Genomic DNA, 20119 nt, shown 5'->3' with positions numbered 1-20119 from the left:
TATTAAGATCTTACGATCCGATCGTGGGGGTGAATACTTTAGCACCGAATTTAGAGAGTATTTGAAAGAGTGTGGTATTGTATCATAACTCACTCCGCCAGGAACACCTCAATGGAATGGAGTTTCAGAGAGGAGAAATCGCACCTTGTTGGACATGGTACGATCGATGATGAGTCATGCAGATATTCCAATTAGTTTCTGGGGTTACGCTCTAGAAACAGCGGCTTTCACACTTAACCGTGTTCCTACTAAGAAGGTTCAAAAGAGTCCATATGAGATATGGAAAGAGAAACGGTCAGGCATGAACTTTATGAAAGTTTGGGGATGTAAGGCGTTTGTGAAATGTCAAGAATCTGACAACCTTGGACCTAAATCCGAAGAGTGCATTTTTGTAGGATACCCTAATGAAACAAAGGCGTATTATTTTTATAGTCCTTCTGAGCAGAATGTGTTTATTGCTCGAGATGCTATCTTCATGGAAAGAGATTTTGTTTCCAAAAGAAACAGTGGGAGAACTATAGATCTTGATGAAGATCGAGAACCGCAAAATAGCATTGAACCTGAAGTGGAACAAGAGCAGAATAATGATAATGCTCAACAAACACAGGTTGTTCGTAGATCTGGTAGATTTCGCCATGAGCCAGAGAGATATGGATTTCTCATGACTCAGTGTGGTGATTTGATGCTCATAGATGAAGATGAGCCTCTCACATACCAAGATGCTATGAACAGTCCAGACTCTAAGAGATGGCTTGAAGCCATCAAATCCGAGATAGATTCCATGTACGAAAACCAAGTATGGACTTTGGTTGATCCACCTGAAGGGGTAAAACCCATAGGGTGCAAATGGGTTTTTAAGAAGAAAAAGGGCATGGATAGAAATGTTCAGACCTATAAAGCTAGGCTGGTTGCAAAAGGTTTCGAATAAATTCATGGTATTGACTATGATGAAACTTTCTCACCAGTGGCTATGGTCAAGTCTATAAGGATTTTACTTGCCATTGTAGCATTCCATGATTATGAAATCTGGCAAATGGATGTCAAAACAGCTTTCCTTAATGGAAGCCTTGAAGAGGATGTGTACATGACACAACCTGAGGGTTTTTGTCGATCTAAGGAATGCTGGCAAGGTATGTAAATTGCGTCGATCCATTTATGGATTGAAGCAATCCTCTAGGAGATGGAATATCCATTTTGATGAAATAGTCACAGAGTATGGCTTTGTTCAAAACGAAGATGAACCGTGTGTTTACAAGAAGGTTAGTGGGAGTTATTTGGCATTCATAGTACTATATGTTGATGATATACTACTAATGGGGAATGACATACCTTCTCTAAAGGCTGTTAAGACTTGGTTAGGGAGCAATTTCTCCATTAAAGACTTAGGAGAGGCATCCTACATTCTAGGAATGAGGATCTATAGAAAAAGATCTAGAAGGATGATCGGTCTAAGTCAGAGCATATACATTGATAAGGTTTTGCATCGTTTTGGAATGCAAAATGCAAAAAGGGGATATGTCCCCGTGTCTCAAGGGATAACGATCTCTAAGGACCAGTGTCCGAAATCATTGGATGAGAAGGACCACATGAATAAAGTTCCATATGCTTCAACAATTGGATCTATCATGTATGTAATGGTATGTACTCACCCAGATGTCTCGTATGCTTAGAGCATGACTAGCAGATACCAGTCTAATCCGGGTGAAGGTCACTGGACGGCAGTTAAGAATATTCTTAAGTACCTGAAAAGAACTAAAGATTCATTCTTGGTGTATGGAGGAGAAGAGAAACTCGTTGTAAAAGGGTACACCGATGCAAGTTTCCAAACAGACAGAGATGATACTGTATCACAGTCTGGTTTTGTGTTTTGTCTAAAAGGAGGTGCTGTAAGCTGGAAGAGTTCAAAGCAAGAAACAGTAGCTGATTCTACAATGGAGGCTGAGTACATTGCAGCTTGTGAAGCAGCTAAGGAGGCCGTTTGGATTCGAAAGTTCATTTCTGATTTGGGAGTGGTTCCATCGATCGCAGATCCCATTGATCTATACTGTGATAATAATGGAGCCATTGCACAGGCTAAAGAACCTAGATCACACTCCCGGGCTAAATATATACTCAGGTGATTTCACCTTATTCGAGAGATTAATGAAAGGGGTGATATACACATATGTAAAGTGCACACAAATGATAACATTGCAGACCCACTGACCAAAGGCTTGTCGCAGCAGAAGCACGATGGTCACACTAGTTCCATGGGTATTAGATATATGGGTGATTGGCTCTAGTGCAAGTGGGAGATTGTTAGTGTAGGTGCCCTAGAGGCAATACATTATTCTTTTATCTTTATGTCAGTTGATCATTCAATAAATGTATTTATTATGACCTTAATTACTGCGATATTTTGTTAGCATAATAAATGTCCTTAGAATCATGATACAGATTGTATAGTTTAAGTACATGACTTGAACTTGAGATTATATAATATATCATATTCTTAAAGGTCCCTAGTCGAGTATTATTATATAGGACAATAATAATACATAGATAGACTAGTATATTATTTGACAAGATAACCACATCTCATTGGTTATAAGTATGGGGATACTAAAGTCAATACATAGGTACATATGAGAGTACATGGTACTAGACAGACCCACAGTGAGATTCTTCATGTTTAATAAAGTCATAAAAAAGACTCACAGTGATAATGGTATAACGATCCGTTGACTTGAAATCATTATATTTCTATACGAGGATTAATATACTTTGACTACATTAAAAGTTACTTTTGATCAGGTGATGATAAAAGTGGACATCGGGTATATCATGAGTCGTATGAGAAATATGAATGATAGATAAAGGATTTAACCCTCCTATAATTAGGAGAGATATTATTGGCCTCTTGATTGAGTGAGATTATAAAAGCATGGCCATGCTCAAATAATGATTTGTCTCGATAATCTACTCATGGATCAAGTAAACCCGGATTAAATGTTGAAGAGGATGACTAAATACATGCCTCGAGTTTAATCTATAATATGTATGGTTAAAGGGATTATATTACACGAAAAACATTAATCAAGAAAGGTTTTATCTAATCACGATTTAATTATTGTTTAATTGGGTAACAATGATGTATTACTAGATACCGCTCATTGTTTATAATTTTATTAGAGAATAAAATTATTTCCAATTAAATAATAGCCTATAGGATCGCACAAATAGAGCACTTAATGGAATAGTTAATTTAAATTATGGATTTAAATTAATTGATGATTATTTGAATTTTATTATAATTAAGTAAGACTTAATTGAGATAATATAAATTCGAATTAAAAGGAATGTTTTTGCCCATAATAATTAAGTATGACTTAGTTATTAATTAAATAATAGAAATTCGTTTTTATTATTTAATCCAATACCTACTAGGGTTGGGCTTTGCTATTATGGGCCTTTTTAATCAGTCATTATAAATAGATAATGAGAGGTTAAAGAGGCTTGTACGTTTTTTAAGAAAACCTTAGCAGCAAAGAGAGGTAGAGGCAATTCAGATCGTCAAGAAGGAGGCTAGTACATCCATTCCGTAGTCAAGTTCGTGAGACGTTCTTGAAGGTGCTCGTGTGGATACCATAGAGGTGTTTCTCCGAGAGGTAGACATAAAGCGTGATAGCTAGGATCTCCGTTGAGTTCAGTGAAAGTTAATCTCTTGAAAGGTATGATTCGTTATCTCCATAATCTGCCCATAATTATACATGGATCCTGTTTTTGGGTTTCGAAATTTTTGTTTTATTTACGTTTATCCGCTGCATTTTATGCCTTCGAAACCCAACACTAACATGGAAGGGAGGATGACAACGAGGAAGATGATGTCCCCTTATTTCATTGAAAGAGGGTGACCATGGTGGAAATTACTTTTGGTTAATAGAGTTGTCGGTTTAAAATTAAGCATTAAAACCTTTACGGTTTTGGTTTGGAAATATTATTAATATGAATATTCTTGTGTTGTGAAAATTAATGTGATTACAAATATTATCTCAATAGAAATATAATATATCTTTGTTTGTTAATCAATTTAATATTTTTTTGTCATTTAAATTAGATTTATATTTAGTTCCCTCCGTCCCACTAGATTCTTTACATTTTAAAGTATAATTTCATAATATTTTTTTAATTTTTTTTTTGAATAAAAGTTCTATGTTTAAACTTTTATTCAAATTTTTTTAAAAAATATTATGAAACTTTACTTATAGATGTGTCGAAATACGTGCAAATAGTTAACGTAAATATTCCGATGGGATGGAGGGAGTAGTGGTCAACAAAAATCAACTCCATTTTTTACTGTTTTGACCCAACACTGACTAGGTTAAACTGACCACTGGTTTTGGTCGTATTTCTCTAAACCTACCATTTTTTGTAGTGTTACCTCATAAATTCGAACACATAACACCAGTTACTGATGAGATAAATTTTTTCTCTTGAAGTTCAAGAAAATAGAGTTAACATATTGTAACGGCGAAAAAAATATAAACAAAAGTAAAATAAAGACCGCGGATAATGCAAACTAATATAAATATTTCAGTTTGCAAACCAACATAAATATTTACAAATGAACCCATGTACAAGATCTTTTCAGGTTTGAGTATGCGATTAGGTCTAACTTTCTATTACAACCAAAATAAAACAAAGTGTATGAACCTCTCTATATGAGATTACATTGACATTATAGGTACTATTCATAATACAACCTAAAAACTAAGATCCTTAACCTCTAGCTCATCAGAATTCCAATATCTCTAGTAGCTTGACTAAAAGGAACCAACTCAAAAGCAAAAGTGAAATTCTCTTACAGCACTAGGGTCTAATATCAGAATGTGAAAGAGTTGGTGTGACAAGCAAGAATGAGCCAAATGATGTGCTCAAAAAGTATAATGGATTATCAACATAGTCAATTAAAATTATAAAGTCAACTAACGGTCGAACCAATACTTTTAAAACTATTTACATATATTGGGTCGATAAGAGGCAATAGCTAAAGTTGATTCACCATCAAACATTAGCCAATAAACAAAGCTTAATGCAATTCTACATATATTATGGAATTCCACGCTAAAGTAGCCAACTTTAACGCTTGGTCGGCGCCTCGGCCGCTTACGCAACCACTCATATTATAAATTTTATACAGCTTTATCAAAGTTCAAGTTCATGATTCAGGGAAGGTTCTTTTCTTTCAAAATAATACTATTGTTAAAAATATAAGTAATAACCTTAGTTATTACTTCACTAAATTTTCTAAATCATGTTTAAAGTAAATATTTAAATCTCGGGTCAAAGGTACAAACAATATCACAGTGTATACATAAGGGAGTACTATGATTCTCCAGAACAATTCAAATAATTAAATTGAATCATAGTGCAACTGTAAAAGTCGAGAATAATAGATATAAGCCAGGGCAAAAATAAAGATATGTGCATAGGATTGAAATGAATAGGAAAGAAGTACTTGCATAAGGAAATTAAAGGCATTGATAAGTATAAACATTTCCTTTTGAAAATAAATTGAAAGACTTGTCTCAGTTCTGCTAACTTCTACACCAACTAAACTCTACCGAACTATCTCACTGCATAACTTTGTCTTAAGGAACTATTCCTTATTCAATTTGCCACATTATTCAACTACTTCTGAATGTACTTGGTATACACACATAGGTTGATTATCCAAGAGTAACACGATACTTTAGTTGTCGAAGCAGATGAAATTAAATAATATCGCATAATAATTAGAAACAACAATAAGCTACCCTTTATAGATAATATACAAAAAACACATCTTGAATACATTAACAGATAATCACAACATCAAGGAACAATTTATATATTTTGATTAACCTCCTAATTAATACTAATGACTATTATCCTGTACTTATGAGCTATGCGATTCGCATAAACACATAACACGCCAATGAACATATAATTCATATAACTATTTAAAGTTGGTATTTAAGCATGTACACAGTCCCATGTATTTATATACTCGCATCATCCTTATACACCACTCACATTTATCAAATAAGCACATAAGGATTTTACCAAAATTCCGCAGCACTTCCTCTATCTATCGGACTATCCACCTGTTTTCAATCTCAATCAACAATAAATTATATAGTAAAAAGCAACCTTGACTTGAACAAGTTGGAAATTCTTCCTTGACATGCAGTAAACATATAAGAAAGTTTGGCTTGACTTGCAGTAAACATATAAGGAAATCTTTCACAAGAATTACTACATGTTTAATCATCTATACAAGATTAACCAATTTAAGCAATCTAATAATCAAATACCATATATGACTTACTACCTAAACCAATCCAAACTGAAACCAATAAGCTAATGTATAATTATCCGGCATATCCAAGATATAATCACACCACACATAACAATCATCTATGTTCAAACATGAAATAAGTTAATGTAAATAGCTAGCTACAACCACGACAAGAATTCATTTATCAATTATGTACAATTAGGCAAATATAAAATCATACTATGCAGTAATATAGAAAGAAACTAGACAATGGTTCACATAGTCCTCACTCTGTGATTTTTAATATATTTAAAATTTATTGATTTTATATGAAATTTTTATGAGACACTCAGGAACATTACTCCAATCTACTATAAAGATTTCAGGAATAAATTCCAAGTTTAAAGTAGTAAAATTGGGCCTAGAACAAGACACATAAACCTGAACAGAATATTTACAATTCTAATATTAATACTGGACACAACAAAACATAAACGCGGACAAAATCACAAAAGAACAGCGTTAAAAATACTCAATTATATAAGTCATCTCAAACACATCGCTATATATACTCATAAGTACATAATCATTCAAGTAATAATGATGTATGTTTATACCTTACTAAAGTTATAATAATTGAAATCAACCAATAACCAAATATATTCATTCTCATTTAATATCAAGTGCAAACAAAAGCTTTGTAAACAATTAAACATATAAAAACACATAACAAGCATCTTGGCTGCTCGACTCAAGAAAAACTCAGTCCGCGCCCAGATTTTTAATAAATTCAAAAATAGGTTTGTTGTAGTGAATTTGGTGGAGCCTTAGCTGAATCAGATACCTAGCTACAATAAAAATGTCAGATGAAAACAAGGTGTTTAGATCCCCTGAACAGATTCATCAATATAGCCAACAAATCATGTCCAGAAACACTACACACTATACCAAAAAGACCATATCTATTGACTCAAATATGTTTTTAAGCTAGTTCTTTCGCGAGTAAAATCTTGACTCGGGAGTTAATCTAAACACAAAAGGGTTAATAAACAAACCTTAGCCATATTAAATGGATATACTTACAACACATAGGACAAAAAATAAATTTGATAAAACAGTTTTTAAAAGTATTTTTTTATATTTAACAATTAATTAAACCCATAATCTCTATTAATCAAGTCATCAAACACTTAACATGCAAACCATAAAATCAAATCTTAATATTTCAATATTATCATGACAACAATAAGGACAATTACAGAATAAAATATCTTCAAACACCATATTCTATAGGAGGTCCAATCTCTAATGCAACACAACCCAATTAAATTATCAACACAATTACACCTATCATATAGACCGGCAATAAAAATGATACAACAAAGACGCAGTCAAACCAAGATATTACCTAAACTGACATCCTTATTAGAGAATTTACACGCTTAAGTTTGTACATCCATTATCATCCAAGTCTAACAAATTTTTCCACCACACAAATCTGACAATTTCACTAACAATAAAACTACCCAAATCATTACATTGGTCATATCACTCGAAGAACAAAGTTAACCATAAGCCAACACAAACAACAAACAAATACACAAAAGTATATTTACCAACACAAACAACTAACAAATACACACACCCGTACATATACGCAAGCAAGTATCAAAGAGTGAAAGACGAAATAGATTCGACTCGAGCCTTGAATCGAACAAAATGAATAGGGAGATGGTGGTGCCATATTATCTGGAGAGACATGGTCAAAGAATAGAGGATAGAGAGAGATTAAGAAATTGAGACAATGAGAGAGATATTGAGAGATTACAGGAGAGAGAGGAAAAGAAAAAGAAATGAGGAAAAATAAAAAAATAGGGCACGTATCCTTTTCCCGCCTGCCCACGTATCCTTTTCCCGTCTGCCCAGCCTGAATTTCGATGCCCGGTTTTAATTTTAACGATACAATTTGCAAATAAAAACAAATCGAAATAATTCCCAATCCCCGAAATAAAAAACTAGTAAAATAAAATTTTCAGAATTTAAAAAAAAAAAAATTTAACATCGAGTTAAGAAATAATTACGATCAGAAAATAATTTGAGACTGAATATTTGATGAAATATTATTTTCTAAATTTAATAAAATCTTATAAATATATAATGAAATTATAAAGCAATTAAAATAATTTTTATAATAATATTGATATTTATGAAAATTAAACTTTATTATTCTTACTAAATATAAACACAAATTAATACAATCACACATCCAACCGAAGCAAAATTTAATAACATGAATAATTCAACACATAATTAATATTTAACACTCAACGAATAAATTTCCTAATCATCTTTTATTTAATAATACAAAAAAAAAGATTCGTTATACATATATTCAAGTTAGTCACATATGCAAGGACTTTGGAATAAGGTCAATATCTCAAGGAACTTTTATAAAGCTGTTGATAAAGCACAAGAGAAAGGAAAATATGTCAGAGGTTGTAAAAGATAATTGAGTTCAGAGGAAGATGACTAGATTAAAATGTTGGAAGAACGAGAGGAAGGTAAAGTTGTTATATGATCTTATTATATGATCTTATTATATGATCTAGGAATGAATCCAAAGATTTTTTTATATGCACCAGATATAGAACCCTTAATTATATTAATTGAGATTGTTGGTTTAAGAATTTTGAATTTTTGGGTTACGCGGCCTACTTAGACTGTTTGGGCTCTATTTTAACTTATAGAATTCCTCTTGGGACGATCTTATAGCCCACACAAAGTTTATGAGTTATATTTTTCGGAGATGGTCCAATAATGAGAATCCAATTAGAGCATCCTATAAACTGGAGAGACCAGACAATAACGAATTTTATTAGAGAATCATAGTCGGTTATGAAGTCTGACTTGTAAATTTAATAGAATAATAATATATTTGTAAAATTAAAATAGGGATCATATTTTTTTATAAGTCTTAGACATATGAGAGACACATACCATGTAGACACTATATAGTTATGGTTAGTCTAGTGATAAAACTCAAGATTACATGTTCTTATTAGATTAATTCTATTTTTTTTATTTTCATAGCTTTATAACTTGTGTAATTATTAGTGAGTAGTTATTTACAGGGCAAAGAGGGGAAGCCATGTTTACAATATAATTTTAGCACAATTTTCTATGTGATTTGCTTGATTATGGCTATTAGAGTTATTTATATTTTCATTACTAATTTATGTAATCGGGAGATATAATGAATTAATTAGATGAAAATAGGAGTAATAAGTCGGGATATTTTACTCATTAGAGACACAAATATGATTAGCATAATTTGTAGTGAGAGTGGGATAAATAATGGAATTCTTAGAGGGTTAATACTCGAGATATATTAACAATTGCTTTAATTGGCGGATTAGTTGAATTAACAAAAGTTATTGATATGTAAGCGTGTTTCTAGTGTGTTAATACTTGAGACAAATTAACAAAATCTTAGTTATATGCCGAATTTAGTTGCTTTACCTTAGAAGGTAGGTATTTTGTAAGCATAATAGACCTAATTGCCGTAGGTTTTTATATTCATTGTTTAACGTAATTAGTTTAGTGTTGATTTAGTTGTAATACTTACCTAGAAAAATATGCATCACAAAATCGTTTTGGTGTTTCGGTGTTGAACAAATGTAAAAGTAATTAAGTCAAAATCGACTAAACCTATCTCGTTATGGATATGACCCACTTGCCACTTTGTACTTTTCATATAATCAAAATTGAGTAAGTTCTATACATTTTTTTGGAATATTTAGTTTATTTGTTTTATGGGCCTCTTCGCAATTAATCAAAAAGAAATTGTGCTTATTTGATTGTTGGGCTTTTGTTAAACTTTAACTCCATTCTATAGGATAGGTTCATAAAATTATAATTACGGCCCAATCTAGAGCGAGGACAGTTCATTGATATTTTATTTCTGAGTCGGCCCAATTCATGTACGTTCTCGACTATTCTGTACCCTTCAAAATGCTCAATATATGTATATGTTTCTCAGATTCTTTAATCACTTATTCTTTGTAGTCATCTCTACATTTCGCGAGTTCCCGCTTTCTTTTAAAGTTTCTTCACATATCACTAATTTTAATATCTGGTTTTAACCCATTCGCTAATTTTTCCTCAATTTATATCAACCACATCAACGGTGTACGTAATACTCACCATCATGACTTTTTCGATTCAAATTGGTAAGTGATGGCTCAACTTAGTTCTTTGAACATTGATATCTTCTAGATGTAGGCACCGATAATTACTTTATTCTTGATCATCGGACCCTATTTAACAAAATAGAGATGTCAAATTTTGAATAATTGTGAACACAAAGATTTTACCTTTAATTTATATACATTTTTGTCATTTGTTGAAATTATAGTGTGTAATATAAATATATATTATTTAGCTTGAGTTCTTGGACTCATTTGAATTTTGAATGTGATTGCAAATTATTTATTGTTTAATATTTTTTCTCAGTGTGGATAATTTCTAATCAAATTCAGTCATCATATTTGTGTGTCGATTTTGTTTATAGAGAAGTGAATACACCATGAAAATAATACTTTACATTTGTGAATAAGCACTAATTTTTAACTTTCATTTGGTTTGCATTTTACATTGTAATCTTTCTTTCATCTATAATTTGTTGTTCATTGTAAAAGGGCACTTGATATATTTCTTCATTTCCATTCGTAGATAGATGACGTTTTCCAAAAAACAATGAAGAAAATGCTCCCCAAAGAATTAAGGTCGACCACTCCACTGTAAGTAATAATCTTCTTTTAGCATCCTATAGTTTGTGTTTTTTAGTGTTTTAATGGCCTAAGTGTAAGTTTTAGGGAATTGAAAAAAAATGTTTTGAATCCATTAATTTATTTTTCATTCGGTATTAACTATTCAGTATTCCTTTTTTGAAGATCCAAGAAATTATAGCACGTTTTATTTTGTCCCATTTAAAAACAACAGTAAATGAAATGGAAGATTAATTTTTTTTGACCATCCTGACCACAGTTCACTGACCACAGTTCATGACCACAGTTTTAAATTTTAAGGTTGTGATTGCTAAAACAGGGACGACCAAAATCTAGGATTTGTATTATGTAGTATATTAAAATTTACTCGGTACCATTTTTGCATTTTACATATTACAAATTGTAGATGTACCCTTATGTTCAAAAACTGATCTATGTAAGACCTGGTGCCTCAACAAAAACAAGATTAAAATATTGTTGTTTTTTTAATTTATAGTCTAAATTGACATATTTTATTCAATTTTTCCACCAAAAAAAGATTAGTGCTCAGATGATATTATTTGTAACTATAGTATGCGGAGTAAAGATTGAATAGTTGGCAACTAAAATTTTAGATGTACTTTATCTTAGAAGTTAGGACCACTAATTATGGTCCACAATCTTTTTGTTAGAGGTCCACAATCTTTTTGATCAGAACTCACCAACTAAATTGAACTCATTCTTGTTCTAGGCTGAGTTTTTGGCCTAGACAAAAGGAGTGAAAGAGTTGGAAGAAATGCTTGATGAGAGTGGCTGGGTAGCTTTCAATTGTTCCATGGTGGTGTCACGCAGAGGCTGATGCACGATCTTGCAGCGACCCGGGCTAAAATTACTGTATTTATTTATTTGACAGAAGAATATAGCAATAGCATAAAGCATTGATATGTTTCCGTTAAATCATTTGTTTAATTTATTGGATACTATCTTTCTTCTTGCAATATTGGAAAATAATAGCTAGCCAAAAGAACAAATCAAACTCAAAAAAAGTAATAATACTCCCACACATGATATTTTGTTCTCGATGAACCACATAATTTTTTAAATGATTTTTTCAATGATCCAACTATATGGATGATAAGATATCACTACAAGAATAATGTCAATAGACATCACACATTAGACATCGGTTAACTTTGCCACTGATGTTAAAAAAAGTATTGACATCACCCCGTGTTTTTGTGATGTCTTTGTTCTTTGTAGACATCGGTTATAATTAAACCGATGTCTAAAATTCACCAAAAAAAATAAAATTCGCGCCCACCTTTTCTTTTCCCCATTAGTGAAATTTTCATTTAGATTTTAGTTCTACATTCCCCCCAATCCCAAAATTCTCCCCCCTTCTACATTCCCCCCAATCCCAAAATTCTCACCCTCTCCCATCTCTCTCTCCCATCCCTCTCTCTCCCCTTATCTCTCTCATGAATTTGAATAGATATATAGGTGGTGAAATGACACTGGTTTCATCGAATTCAAAAGATTCATCTTCACTTCCTTCTGGATCCAGAGAATCCAATTACTACCGCAAACAGAAATCTCCTGGTCTCTTATGCTCAAAGTAATCTCTCTCCCACCTCCCTTTGTATACACAACATCCTTAATTTAATTCTATATGCATCTATTTTTTTTTAAATTTTATTATAGTTTCTTGATGATGTTGTTGCCCGTCTAGGTATTCTTCCTGATACCCCCTTTCTTTATTTTATTTCTCGATTTAATTTTTATTAAATTAATTTAGAATAATTTTTTTGATTTTTTACTTTAATTGGAGAGGTCTTGTGTGTTGAATTGTGTAATTCTTGTTTATATGTGAATTGTAATGAATATCGTGTTGATTTTTTTTGTAATTGGTTTAATTTTAGGTGTTGAGAAGCGAAGGTCTATGGTATTATCAATGTTCTTGAAAGCATTGGTGTAAGATATATAGTTCCTCGCCTTTTCTTCCATTTATATTATTTGGTTTAGGGGAATTTTCTAATTTTGTTATTGATATGCAGCTTCTTACCAAGAAGACCAAAAATCGTTATTCATGGAAAGGGTTTGGAATCATTCCAAAAACACTACAGCTGCTTAAGGTGTTTACTTTATCCAACTTGTGCTTTTATAAAGAACTTGATTATTGAACTTGGTCGAATATCCTTTGATTGTATACTTATATGTAATAACGCGGTTTGTATTTTAGGCGGATGAAGTCTCCAACCCAACCAAAGAGCAACGGGTTGATGTAGTTCAGAGGCATTTCATGATGATGGTAATTTATGCATTTTCTGTAATAATCTTTTCAAATTTCGAACTTGTTAACTGTCATTATATAAATAATATAAATATTGTCCCAAAACTCTCCTCATGTTTAAGAGTGTTGAGATTTAGACCAGTCATAAGATTGTTCCGGCAACTGATATATAATGTATGCTTGATTTTTCTAACCAAATAATAACTTGTTAGTTACTGCTACTCTTAGTATATTAGTTTTGGCTTTCTGCCTTTTAAAGTTCTAGTAATATACTACATATATGTATTGACTTTAAACAATTTATATGTTGTTGGTGAAGCAATTGGACGAGTTGCAAGTCATACCGGGGTTTGTGCACTCTGCTAAGCGATTGAAGATGGTGTGTAAATGACAACTAATATTGTCTCTTCTAGTAAAAAACTTGGGTTTGTTTACAAGATTTGAATACAGGAAGCTCCAAATATCTTGACGATAGTCCTAAAGAGATTTCAGGTAATTGTTGTCTAAGCAACAAGCATTAAAATACTCATGTACTGATCCTTAAATCCCTTGTTCTACACGATGAGTTTGAGGTTTAGCCATAAAGATCCAGATTTTTGTCCACCAAATAAAGCAGTTTGGTAGGTTTAGCGTGTAATATAAGCAGCTTACTATTTAAGGTGTCCTTAGTGATACCCATTGGCAATTTTTTTTTGGTAAGAGCAGTTCAACATTTTAGTTATTATCTTTATCCATTGTTTAATCAACATGGTAGCCTAAATATATTGTGAAGCCATTAAGGCTAACATTCTATTTAAATTCCCTACTAACTGGTCTAGTTGCAGAGCTATTGCTTCTTTCTGTTTAAATTTGTTGAGTTTCTCTATTCTTTAATAGTTTATTCAGAATCATGATTTTGCTTTCTTAGGAAGGAAATTATGGAAAGATAAACAAGTGTATTACTTTCCCAGAGATGTTGGATTTGATTTCGTTTATGACTGTAGCAGATGATATTACATTACCTATAGATATGCTTAATGCATCTTTCTCCGGGCATTACATTATCTACTTAATGTAAGGTCAATTTTTTTTCCAATACTGTGAATCTTTGACGCAACAGTTCTCCAGTATCAGAATCAGAAACTTGTTCAGCAGTTAGACGTGCAGAAGCATGAGTTGCACAATCTTGAAGGCAGAATAAGAGAACTTAAGGACAAACAGTCCACATATGATGAGATATTAATCACAGTGAACCAACAATAGAATCAGGTTGCTTCATCTTTTGCACGTCTCATTATTCTGCTGTCACTATATAATTTATGTAATTATTATTTTAACTATTTTCCTTGCTCTTCTGATGTAGTTGGTTGATGATTTTATTTTTCTTGGCGCACGTGTTGGGGCTGGTAAAAGTACAATACAGATGTTGGATCGTGCATAACGTGTGAGAGGTTTTTAACGATATTAGTTTACTTTACATAATACTGGTGATCCCATAAATGTATTGATTAATTGTATCATATCTGTAATTTAGGTTCAGTTCCATCATGTCCTGCAGAGGAGATGTTTCTTTGTAGAATATTAGAATTGAGTTGTGGAAAGAGACAAAGCTGAAAGCATAAGGCAGGTTTTGCATGGGAAGCCATCCGGAGAAGGTCGGGAAACTTGCCTATTATTAAGTAATACTATATATAAACATCGCTTATTATTATTATTCGCTAGATTATGGAACTCCTCTTGTTGCTTTCCGGCTATCTGCTCTATTACAATCTTAGATATTGTTGTTCTTTATAACCATTTAACATTGACAATGTGCTCTGTTACAATCTGGAGTATGTAGATACTGTTGTGCAGTTGTCTAAGATTGACAATATGATGAAAGAGGAGGCTAATAATCTGCATGAGATGATTGAAATTCTATATTTGAAGCATAAAGAATATGTTGAAGATATGCAAGGCAGTTGGTTCAGGATAGATGACACTGAGGTAATGAGTCTCTTCTGAATGGATCATATATTCACAGTATTGGAAAAAAAATTGATCTTATCCCTTGTTTATCATTCATGACTAACTGTTGCAATATTTTTTGATAAAAGTCGGTTATTTTCTATCTTTATACATATAAAGAACATTAATAGATTTTAAAAACATGTAAGTTTTAGATTTTTTATTCACAAGTAGGTTGTTGTATCTTCTTCGTGAGTGTAAATTGGGTATAACAATGATAGCATGTCAATAGACAAGTTTATAGGAATGTTTATTAGTTGATACGAAAAGAGTAAATATTGTGAGGATTCAAATCATGTTCCATTTTTTGAACTTGTAAGTTTGTGATTTTTTCTTAATGTAGTGTACTATACATGATTATAAAACATCATAAAGTAATGTACTTCAGAACTATATTAGAGCTCACTACAGAACACTACATTAGAAGGGTTTACTTGATATTCAATAATCATAATACTGAAATCTCAAGCTGCATAAAATTTCAGTGGTACTTTTTGTTTGGAAAGTAACTCTTAACTGTCACCCAACTCACGTCTTTTAAACTTACTGCTTTTAGGAAAATTAGATTGTAGTGCTGTAAAGTTTATAAATTTCTGTATCCTCTTACCCTTTTGTTATCGTGCAGGTTGAATCTCCCTTTCCACCTTTTGATAAGATAGGCATCAACTCAGTACAGAGGGAGGTTGAAGAAATTATTCTCGATATTTATGTTAGCAGGGATGACTTAGCAAACATATAACAATAGTTTGGTTTTGAACGATTCTGTAATAAAATTAGATACTTGATATTTATGTTGCTGAATATAAGTGTTTAGTTAGTTCATTATTTAAATACTTTCAATGAATAAATACTGATGTCAAAAAAATAATTGTACATCACTTTTAATATATAAATATGTCAAAAAAGTTGATATACATTGCTTTTTCCTAAAAAACCGATGTCAAAGACTAACATGTTCAACTCTAAAAGGAACATAGACATCACTTTATTTGGGATACAACTGATGTCTAAGTGCCAACATAGACATTACCTTTTACTAAATAAATCGATGTTTAATATCATATTTTACATCACCTATATGAAAATATTCGATGTCTGTGTGGAAAAAAATATAGCCCATTATATGTTTAATTTGTTGTAATAGGTGTAATTTATTTATTAAATTATTTATTTCTAACATTTTTTTATAAAAAATAATGCATGGACATCAATTTTTTTCCCAGAAATGATGTCTAATTAAGTAAAGACATCGGGTTATGGCCGATGTGTAGAATAGACATCACCGACATCAGCATCGGTTGCCAAACAACATAGACATCGACCAAAAAGCGATGTCTATGGGCATTTTTCTTGTAGTGATATATCGGTTTTAGTCATACGAAAAATTTACAAAAAAAAATTAAGTTGATCTTACATGTCATGAATAGAAAAATTTAGGAAAACACTACACCAAAAGTGGCCTTCTGTATCATTCCACAAACGTTGCAACAGGCCAAATAAATGTTGCAACAGACCAAAAATTTTCTACGGCAACACTTTTGTGATGTTAGTATTTTTGGCGTTGCTTTAAGCTTCAAAGGCAACATTTTCATATCAAGGGCAACACCAAAAATTATGTTGCAAAAAGCAATGACATGGCAAAAAAAATGGGGTCAAACTGACACGTGGACTGCCACGTGGCACTTTGCAACGTGAAAAATGTGGGGCCCACTGACATGTGGGATACTGACAGGTGGGGCCCACTAGCATGTGGGGCCCACTGACATGTGGGTCCAGCTTGACACATGGCCCTTTTGCAACAATTTTTAGTACCTATTTGCAACATTTTTAATACGTATTACAACACAGTAACAATGGACAAAATTTGAAATATACTTTCTGCATACATTAAATCCCAGTTCTATATAGAACTTTTTTCCAATCAAAGTCAACAGAATCACAATACAATATCACCAGTACTGATGAACTAATCTACTAATCTACAAACATTACAAGTCTATTATACAGGAATCACAATTAACTTAACTAATTAATCTGGAAGCTACTTTAGCAACACGGAAAAGAAAAAGAGAGAGCACATATTTCAGATTCTTCAGCTGTGCTAACAAATTTGACGTCCATTTTACCCATTTCTGTAGAATCTTGTTACTGCTCTACCACGAACCAGCTGGTTAGTAAGATCTATATCCCCTTGGCTTTTATTAGTCACAACTCTCATCCTTTCCTTTTCTAATGCAATACTCTCTTTCAGATCCGCTGTCAAACTAAGCGACTCAATGATAATTGATAGATTATCAGAATCAGGATCCAATCCACGCTCAATTCCTGCTTACAATGCTGAAATTGATTACCGACATTAGTTACTGACTTGATTAGCTATGTTGTATGACATAAATCAATAATACGCAAACTATAGGGACTATCGGAAAAAAATAGTTAGGTGAATGACTGTAAAAAAACTAATCAGGATTCTAATATTCAAATATTGCAAAAGGTCACAATCTAAACTAATCAGGATTCCCAGACAAATTGATCTATTTATGCTAATAAAGTAACTTGCTTAGCAAATTCTCTATTGGCAAGATAAATGAAATATAATGGATGTTATTATGCAGTCACTCTGTTGCTTGTAATATAATTATGGAATTGATGTACTTAGTTATATATTATTAATATTACAATTTGTCTTGCAATTATATCTATATATTAATTATTTAAATAACTTGAATTTATTTTCTGACTTTTTGAACCGAGTAATTGGTTTTACTGGCTATGCCCCTGTTGGCACGGACAAACCAACCTACTGTACTGGTTATACTTACCCCATCCAGTAAAATATTTGAGGCTTTGAAGTCTCTATATATTATCTTTTTTTCTGCTGCGTGTAAGAATGTTAGACCTCTAGCAGCTCCAATCAAAATCTTTAAGCGTATTTCCCATGGAAGTGGCATCACAGAGCATCCTCCTGCTCAGTATAGAACACAATGAGATTGTCAGACTCTGGTTAAAGACAGAAAGGCCGACTTACTACTGCCTTTCTTGTAGTATAGAAGACAATGAGATTGTCCCACCAGTTTAACAAGATTTGGATGAGAAAGGTGTGAAAACAATACTCATGCTTTATTCATAGAAGTATTACATCACATAAATTTCACGTATGTATTCAGCTAAGATAAGAAATGATTACGCAACTCAGAATAAAGACATGTAAATAATGCAGAAATAAAAACCCAAAAGATTTGACCATTTAAAAAAAACTGCTCAAGATTTACCAAGTAAATCAGACCACATGAAAAGAAAACACTATCATCCGAAGCAAGAGAATCCATCTGGATTTGGTCTATTTTACCTTGTTATCAACTACAATATTTTGGCTTGCATAAGCCTTATGTTCTGCACTACACGGTTCAATTACTTCAGGGATACAATACTTCTTCAGAAATTTGAAATCTCCCTTTAAGTAAAGTTCACTATGAGTATGATATACACATGTCCAGACATGTGCTTTTACAGATATAATAATATATGAATAAAATTAAGGGCAAAAGTTGCTAATTAATGTTAGAAATGCAGTCCTTATCCACTTTATATATAAAAACAAATATTACATTTATTTATTTTTTAAGGGAACAAATATTATATAAGTGCACCCAAGATTACAAATCGACAGAATGTGAATATCTACCCAACTTCTAATAAGAAGGTAAGACTTACTTTATAGTAAGCATTGAGGATTGGCCTGACAACTTCTTGAACCTCGTCCCTAAATTCTGGCAACGAGAAAGATCTAACAGGAAATTGCATATTATGAGTATTAGTGGGCTGGACAAGATCAGTACTAGATACTCCCACCGCCACATTTTAATTAATTTTCACCTTTTGTCACCTTAATATGTGTACCGGAGAGTCAAACATCAGTTAAGATGGGACAGAGGGAGTATAATGTAGTAACAAAAACAAGAATGTAATCATACGGATCTCGACCACCTATTTCTTTAACTGATATTCCAGCAGCTGTTTCCCCAAAGACGCTCTCGTTGATACTGTTGCAGAAGTGGAAGAAGTGATTTAACTTGCAATCTTTAGTTCTGCCAAAGTGAACACCTTCAAATTAGGAGTTGGCAATATCTGACCACTAGGACACACCTCTGACCCTCCACTTGATGCCGAGAACTGGCTATTCCCAGAAACATTGCTGCCTCCTGAAGATGTGTTGCTGATTGTCTGTGATATACCTCCTAAAATATAAAATTTACAGCAAATCAAGAAAAATCCACGGAATCTAATCATCATCAACTAGAATCTAATGAACAAAGTTGATTACATATTAACATGTTGTAATTCAGAATCTTAAATTGTTATAACACTTCCAAATATGATCAAGATCAACACCAAAGTAAAAAAGACAGAGACTTTACAACTAAACAAGAGTTACATAATTATGAGATTGTTATAAGAATCATCAGACATGTATGGATTAGCCAAAAGAAAGTCAGAGAGAATAACTGTGTGGTACCTGAGCTGATGTGGCTTGTGGAATATGGAGTCTGATTGACAGAAGAAGAAGCAGAAGAAACCCAACAATTACCCATATTTAATCTTGATTCTTGATGTTGGCTAATTAAAATTATATGTAGAACCAGATGTGATCAAGTTCTAATTTTTCACTTGATTTTGATGAAGGCCTGCAGAAGCTATAGGATGGTACATAAGGTGAATGTATACTATACACGTATAACTAAAGTCAGATCAAAGTGTCTTGTTTGCGAAACCAAGTAT

The 20119-nt window shown here is 32.3% G+C and overlaps 1 long non-coding RNA gene across 1 annotated transcript; it reads right to left on the bottom strand.

Moving 5' to 3' along the window:
• Positions 1-17206: 17206 nt before the first annotated feature.
• LOC141703463 (uncharacterized) lies at positions 17207-19546 on the bottom strand. Its single transcript, XR_012567541.1, has 4 exons — positions 19315-19546; positions 19055-19127; positions 18163-18305; positions 17207-17677 (listed from the first exon to the last, which is right to left on the bottom strand). It is a non-coding gene; the product is annotated as an uncharacterized LOC141703463 (long non-coding RNA).
• Positions 19547-20119: the final 573 nt, after the last annotated feature.

Source organism: Apium graveolens, unplaced genomic scaffold (genome assembly GCF_009905375.1).
Source record: "Apium graveolens cultivar Ventura unplaced genomic scaffold, ASM990537v1 ctg6662, whole genome shotgun sequence".
Lineage (NCBI taxonomy): Eukaryota > Viridiplantae > Streptophyta > Magnoliopsida > Apiales > Apiaceae > Apium > Apium graveolens.
This window is presented reverse-complemented; position numbering and strand designations above follow the sequence as displayed.